A 5,874-nucleotide genomic window follows, 5' to 3' on the forward strand; every position below is an offset into this window, starting at 1 on the left:
CATTTTATTCATGAAAAATAATAGGTAACTTTTACCTTTCCTCCGCAATAAGTAGAAATTTTTTTGCCTTTCCTCCGCTTGAGTTGAGTAGTAGAAAGATACTTTACGTGATCATCTCTTGCCATCTATCTTTAGAGATCTCTCATCTTGATATCTGTGATTTTTTAAATTGTAACAAACATGAATCTCCTTAAAATTGTTGATGTAATATACCATAATAATTAAATTACAGTTGAAAATATAAAAAAATGAAGAAAATAAAATAATCTTCTTCTTCTTGTCTGGGGCGGATATCTTGGCCTCTTTAAGGATATTCAATCCCACTACGGCATAATCTACACCGATCCAGCAGTATATCTCTTGACTTGTCCCCTCCAGGATACAATATCCCATCAACGATATACAACAAAAACAACTCCGGATTAGTTGGAGAGTTCAAAGATCTACCATAAGGACACCTTCCTTCAACATATATTTACTCTCTTTGTATAGTGAATATAGTTAAAGACTCACAATATTTTTTTTGTCTTAACTCTTTCTTTCACTAATATAATAACTCTCTTTTTTGTGTAGTGAATATAGTTGAAGACTTAGAATATTTTCTCTGTCTCAACTCTCTCTTTCACTTATCATCTTTTTCTTATCTCTCACAATATGCTACAACTCATTTTTTTTCTTCTTATCATATTTCACTACTAAAAAAAGGAGAAAACCGACCACAAAAATCGACCACCTCAAATTTCCGACCACAAACCGATAAAATTGTGTGGTCGGTAAATTAGTGGTAGCTTTTTTAAAAACCGACCACATGTGGTCGATTTTTTAAAAATATATATTTATTTTTAAAATTTATTATTATGTTATTAAAATTTAAAAAAATAATTTAAAAAAAAATGACCACAAGTAGTTGGTTTTTAATTTAATTAATTAATTAATTTTAATAGAAAACTGGCCACTTGTGGTCATTTTTTTTTTTTTGAAAAATCGACCACTTATGGTCAGTTTTTCTGAGCATTTTTTTAAATCAACAAATGTAAATGCTTTCAAAAGTGTACAACATAACACTAGTTTCAAAAGTGTACAAACTACAACATAATGTCTAAATTCAAAGTACAACAATAGTTTCAAAAGTGTTAATAACTATAACAATAGTTTCAAAAGTGTACAAACTACAACATAATGTCTAATTTCAAAGTACAACGCATACAAAAGTCAAAAAACTAAAAGTCATCTTCATCGAATTCGTCCTCGTCTTCCATATCCTCATCTGTGCTAATATCATCGAGAGGGCCTAGACCTTTTACAGCCCGAATTGCATCACCAGGACACGGAGGAATAATCCCTACAGTCTGAATGAAAGAGCTGAACTGCTTCTGCAATATCCTGATTTGTGATGAAGTTTCCTCCTCCTTCTTCTGCGCCCTCTCTCCTGTTCAGCAAGCTCTTCAGTGGGTATAGAAATCATATTTTCTAGTCTTTCAATGGTTTCTCTATCTACTGAAGAGCTAGAGTATGTAGGTGTGGCCGAACACCTAATATGCTCACCAAAAAAATTATTGTGGTATCTGTAGTAATGGTCTCTAACTGCAGGACCCACAACTTTTTCCTTTATCTCCTCTACATGTCGGGGAAGTGGGTTACCCTGACTTTCAGGAGGTTGAGTACTACGATACTCACTAACGAGCTTCGTATATTTGTCCTATATTAATTCAAAGTAAAGTTAAAATTGAAAGTCAAAAAATATTAAAGTACTTATAATTGAATAATATCAAATTGGAGAAAAAGATTCATAGATGCAATATTTGTTTCTTACATGGGCAGCTTTTGCATGAGGTTCAACCCAGACATCTCCATCAGTCGGGTTTTTTTTCTTTTTCAGCTAAGTCTTCTTTAATAGCTCATCGTGTGGTATGCTCCTACCCTTTTCTTTTTCCTGCATATGAAAAAATTATCAATGTTCAAATAATTAAAAATTTAAATAGAAACAAACAGTTAAAACTGTAAAAGTTATATATAAATTTTTCCTGTACAGCAAGGGTACTTCTGGCACCCGCAGTATCTAGGGAGCCACCCTTGGATGATGCCCTAGATTTCTTTCCTTTTCCCCTCAGCAATTGGTATTCTTCGCTATTCCAAAGGCGAATATACTGTTGCCATAAGGGTTCATTAATCTAGTCAGGTTTTACCAACTTGGTTCGGGCATAATCCAAGAGACCGTTAAACCTGAATCTACATCTTCTGAAAAAGTTCTTCCTTATAAGATATTTATTCGCATCATCCCACTAGTAAAATTTCTACAATAAAAATTTAATATTTAATCTTTTGTTCTAATAAAGTGTTAAGTAGTCGATAAGTTAAATTCTTACATTAAATTCCTTAAACATTCTCTCCCTATCTCCCTATCAAGTTCTGGAACCTGACGCCAACTAGTCCAGTAGCTGTTGAAGTTCTGACAAATGCATTTTCTCACAGCTTGTCCAACTTTAGCATCCGGCCTAAACCTACAACACAAGATCAAATAGTAATTTCATAGAGCATAATAATATAGTAATTAAAAAATGAATAATGTTATTATATCTAGAAATCTTACCCTATTGCAAATGGAATGAGATAACACCTCCCGTAATCATCTTTGTATCCTGACTGAGGATCAAGTGATGGTGGATGCACTGGCGTGGGCAAATCTGAAGCACCAGATGGACTGCCTCCGAGCTGAAGATCCGATAATCCAATAGATCCAACAGAATTAGTGTGCGAAGCTGCGTGACTGCTACAGGAGGGTATCGATGACGGCACATGTCCAGATGTTCCAGCGGCCGTTTGATAGTACTGTGATGACCGTGGCACGGTGATAGGAGCATATTGGTAGGTGTAGACTTATGAAGTGGCCCCACATACGTAGGAGTGGGAACCGAATGCTGGGACGACCTAGAATATGAGGGCCATGCTGTCGCGTCAGCAAATCGACCCTCAGATATATGAATGAATGCATGTTAGTCGTCTATAAGGCAGAAGTTGTCTTTTCTTTTTTGGCTTTGTAAGATCAAATTTTCCCTTACCTTTTTCATCTCTGCCTGACATCTATATTATATAAAGTTAACAAGTAGTTAGTTTCAACAAAATGAATGTATAAGAAAACATTCCTAGTAACTAATTTCAAGTTACTAATTCACATTTCATATCGCTCCAACAACACGTGATAGACTAGACTATTTCTATTACTATATAAATTATGGAACAACGAATAAGCTATTCAAATCGTACACCATTTTTGTCATCTTAGTATCTTGATATTCATTATGCCCTGCATACCTACTACTTTCTCCAACAACAAAGTTATTTTGCGCAACATCACCATGAATACCATGCAATCTTAAAAAGTCCTCATGAAACCCCTTTCTATAAAGGTATTCCTTTACATCTTCTTCACTTACAAGATTTATACCATCACATCTACCACAATGACAATGAATAGACCAAAAACGTGTCCAAACATCAAATGTCTTAGAATGTCTAACAAATCTTTTGACAACTATAACAAATTCCTCCCTGATACTCATTCTATTATCATTGTTCCATTGATATATCTAGCTATAATTAGATTCCATCTGCGCAATCGATCAGATTCAACTAATTAGATCATGTCACAAAAATTCAATTATCACCAACCATAACCACATTAAGAAAAAAATACCTTTAAAGTCCCCACAATTAATCGTTTTCAACCTACAAAGTCACCAAACATAACCACAATTAACCTAACAAGTTACCTTTAAAGTCACTACACTTAACCGTTTTCAACCAACTCAGTCACCTACAAAAATACAATCAAAACAAAAAAATTCCCTTTAAAGTCCCTACACTTAACCATTTTCAAGAAACTACGTCACCTACCAAACCCCATTCAAAACAAAAAAATTCCCTTTAAAGACCCTACACTTAATCATTTTCAAGCAACTACGTCACCTACCAAACCACATTCAAAATAAAAAAATTTTCATTAAAATCCCTACACTTAACCATTTTCAACCAACTATGTCACCTACCAAACCACATTCACAACAAAAAAATTTTCTTTAAAGTCCCTACACTTAACCATTTTCAACCAACTAAGTCACCTACCAAACCACATTCAAAATAAAAAAATTCTAGTTAAAGTTCCTACACTTAGCCATTTCAAGCAACTACGTCACCTACCAAACCACATTGAAAACAAAAAAATCCCCTTTAAAGTCCCTACACTTAACCATTTCCAACCAACTAAGTCACCTACCAAACCACATTCAAAATAAAAAAATCCCCTTTAAAGTCCTTACACTTCACCGTTTTCAACCATCTAAGTCACCTACCAAACCACATTCAAAATAGAAAAATCCTCTTTAAAGTCCTTACACTTAACTATTTTCAAGCAACTACGTCACCTACCAAACCACATTCAAAATAAAAATATCTCCTTTAAAGTTCCTACACTTAACCATTTTCAACCAAGTAACCTACCAAACCACATTCAAAATTAAAAAAAATTCCCTTTAAAATCCCTATAATTAACCATTTTCAAGTGACTAAGTCACCAACCAAACCACATTCAAAACAAAAAATCTCCTTTAAAGTTTCTAGTCTTAACCATTTTCAAGTGATTAAGTCACCAAACAAATCACAATCAAAACAAAAAAATCCCCTTTAAAGTAGCTAAACTTAACCATTTTCAAGTAACTAAGTCACCAACCAAACCACATTCAAAACACAAAATTCCCTTGAAAGTCCCTACACTTAACCATTTTCAAGTGACTAAGTATCAAAATAAAACCACATTCAAAACACAAAATCCCCTTTTAAGTCCCTACTCTTAACCATTTTAAACCAAGTAACCTACCTAACCACATTCAAAACAAAAAAAATCCCCTTTAAAATTGCTACACTTAACCATTTACAAGTGACCAAGTCACCAACCAAACTTCATTCAAAACAAAAAATCTCCTTTAAAGTTTCTAGTCTTAACCATTTTCAAGTTATTAAGTCACCAAACAAACCACAATCAAAGCAAAAAAATCTTTTTTAAAGTCGCTAAACTCATTTTCAAGTAACTATCATTTTCAAGTAACTAAGTCACCAACCAAAACACATTTAAAACAAAAAAAATTCCTTTAAAGTCCCTACACTTAACCATTTTCAAGTGACTAAGTATCAAAACAAAACCACATTCAAAACACAAAATCCACTTTAAAGTCCCTACACTTAACCATTTTCAAGCAACTAAGTCACCAACCAAACCACATTCAAAACAAAAAAATCTTCTTTAAAGTCCCAATACTTATCCATTTTCAAGTGACTAAGTCACAAACCAAACCATATTCAAAATAAAAAAATTCTCTTTAAAGTCCCTATACTTAACCATTTTAAAGCAACTAAGTCACCAACCAAACCGCATTCAAAACAAAACAATCTCCTTTAAGGTCCCTACACTTAACCATTTTCAAGAAACTACATCACCAACCAAACTGCATTCAAAATAAAAAAAAATTCCCTTTAAAGTCCCTACACTTAACCATTTTTAAGTGACTAAGTCACCAACCAAACCAAACGAAAAATTCCCTTTAAAGTTCGTACACTTAACCATTTTCAAGATACTAAGTCACCTACCAAACCACATTCAAAACAAAAAATTCTCTTTAAAGTTCCTAGACTTAACCATTTTCAAGTGACTAAGTCACCAAACAAACCACATTCAAAATTAAAAAATCTCCTTCAAAGTCCCTAGACTTAACCATTTTCAAGCATCTAAGTCACCAACAAAACCATATTCAAAATTAAAAAAATCCTCTTTAAAGTTCCTACACTTGATCATTTTCAAGTGACTAAGTATCAAAATAAAAC

Source organism: Capsicum annuum, unplaced genomic scaffold, assembly GCF_002878395.1.
Source record: "Capsicum annuum cultivar UCD-10X-F1 unplaced genomic scaffold, UCD10Xv1.1 ctg71839, whole genome shotgun sequence".
Classification (NCBI taxonomy): Eukaryota; Viridiplantae; Streptophyta; class Magnoliopsida; order Solanales; family Solanaceae; genus Capsicum; species Capsicum annuum.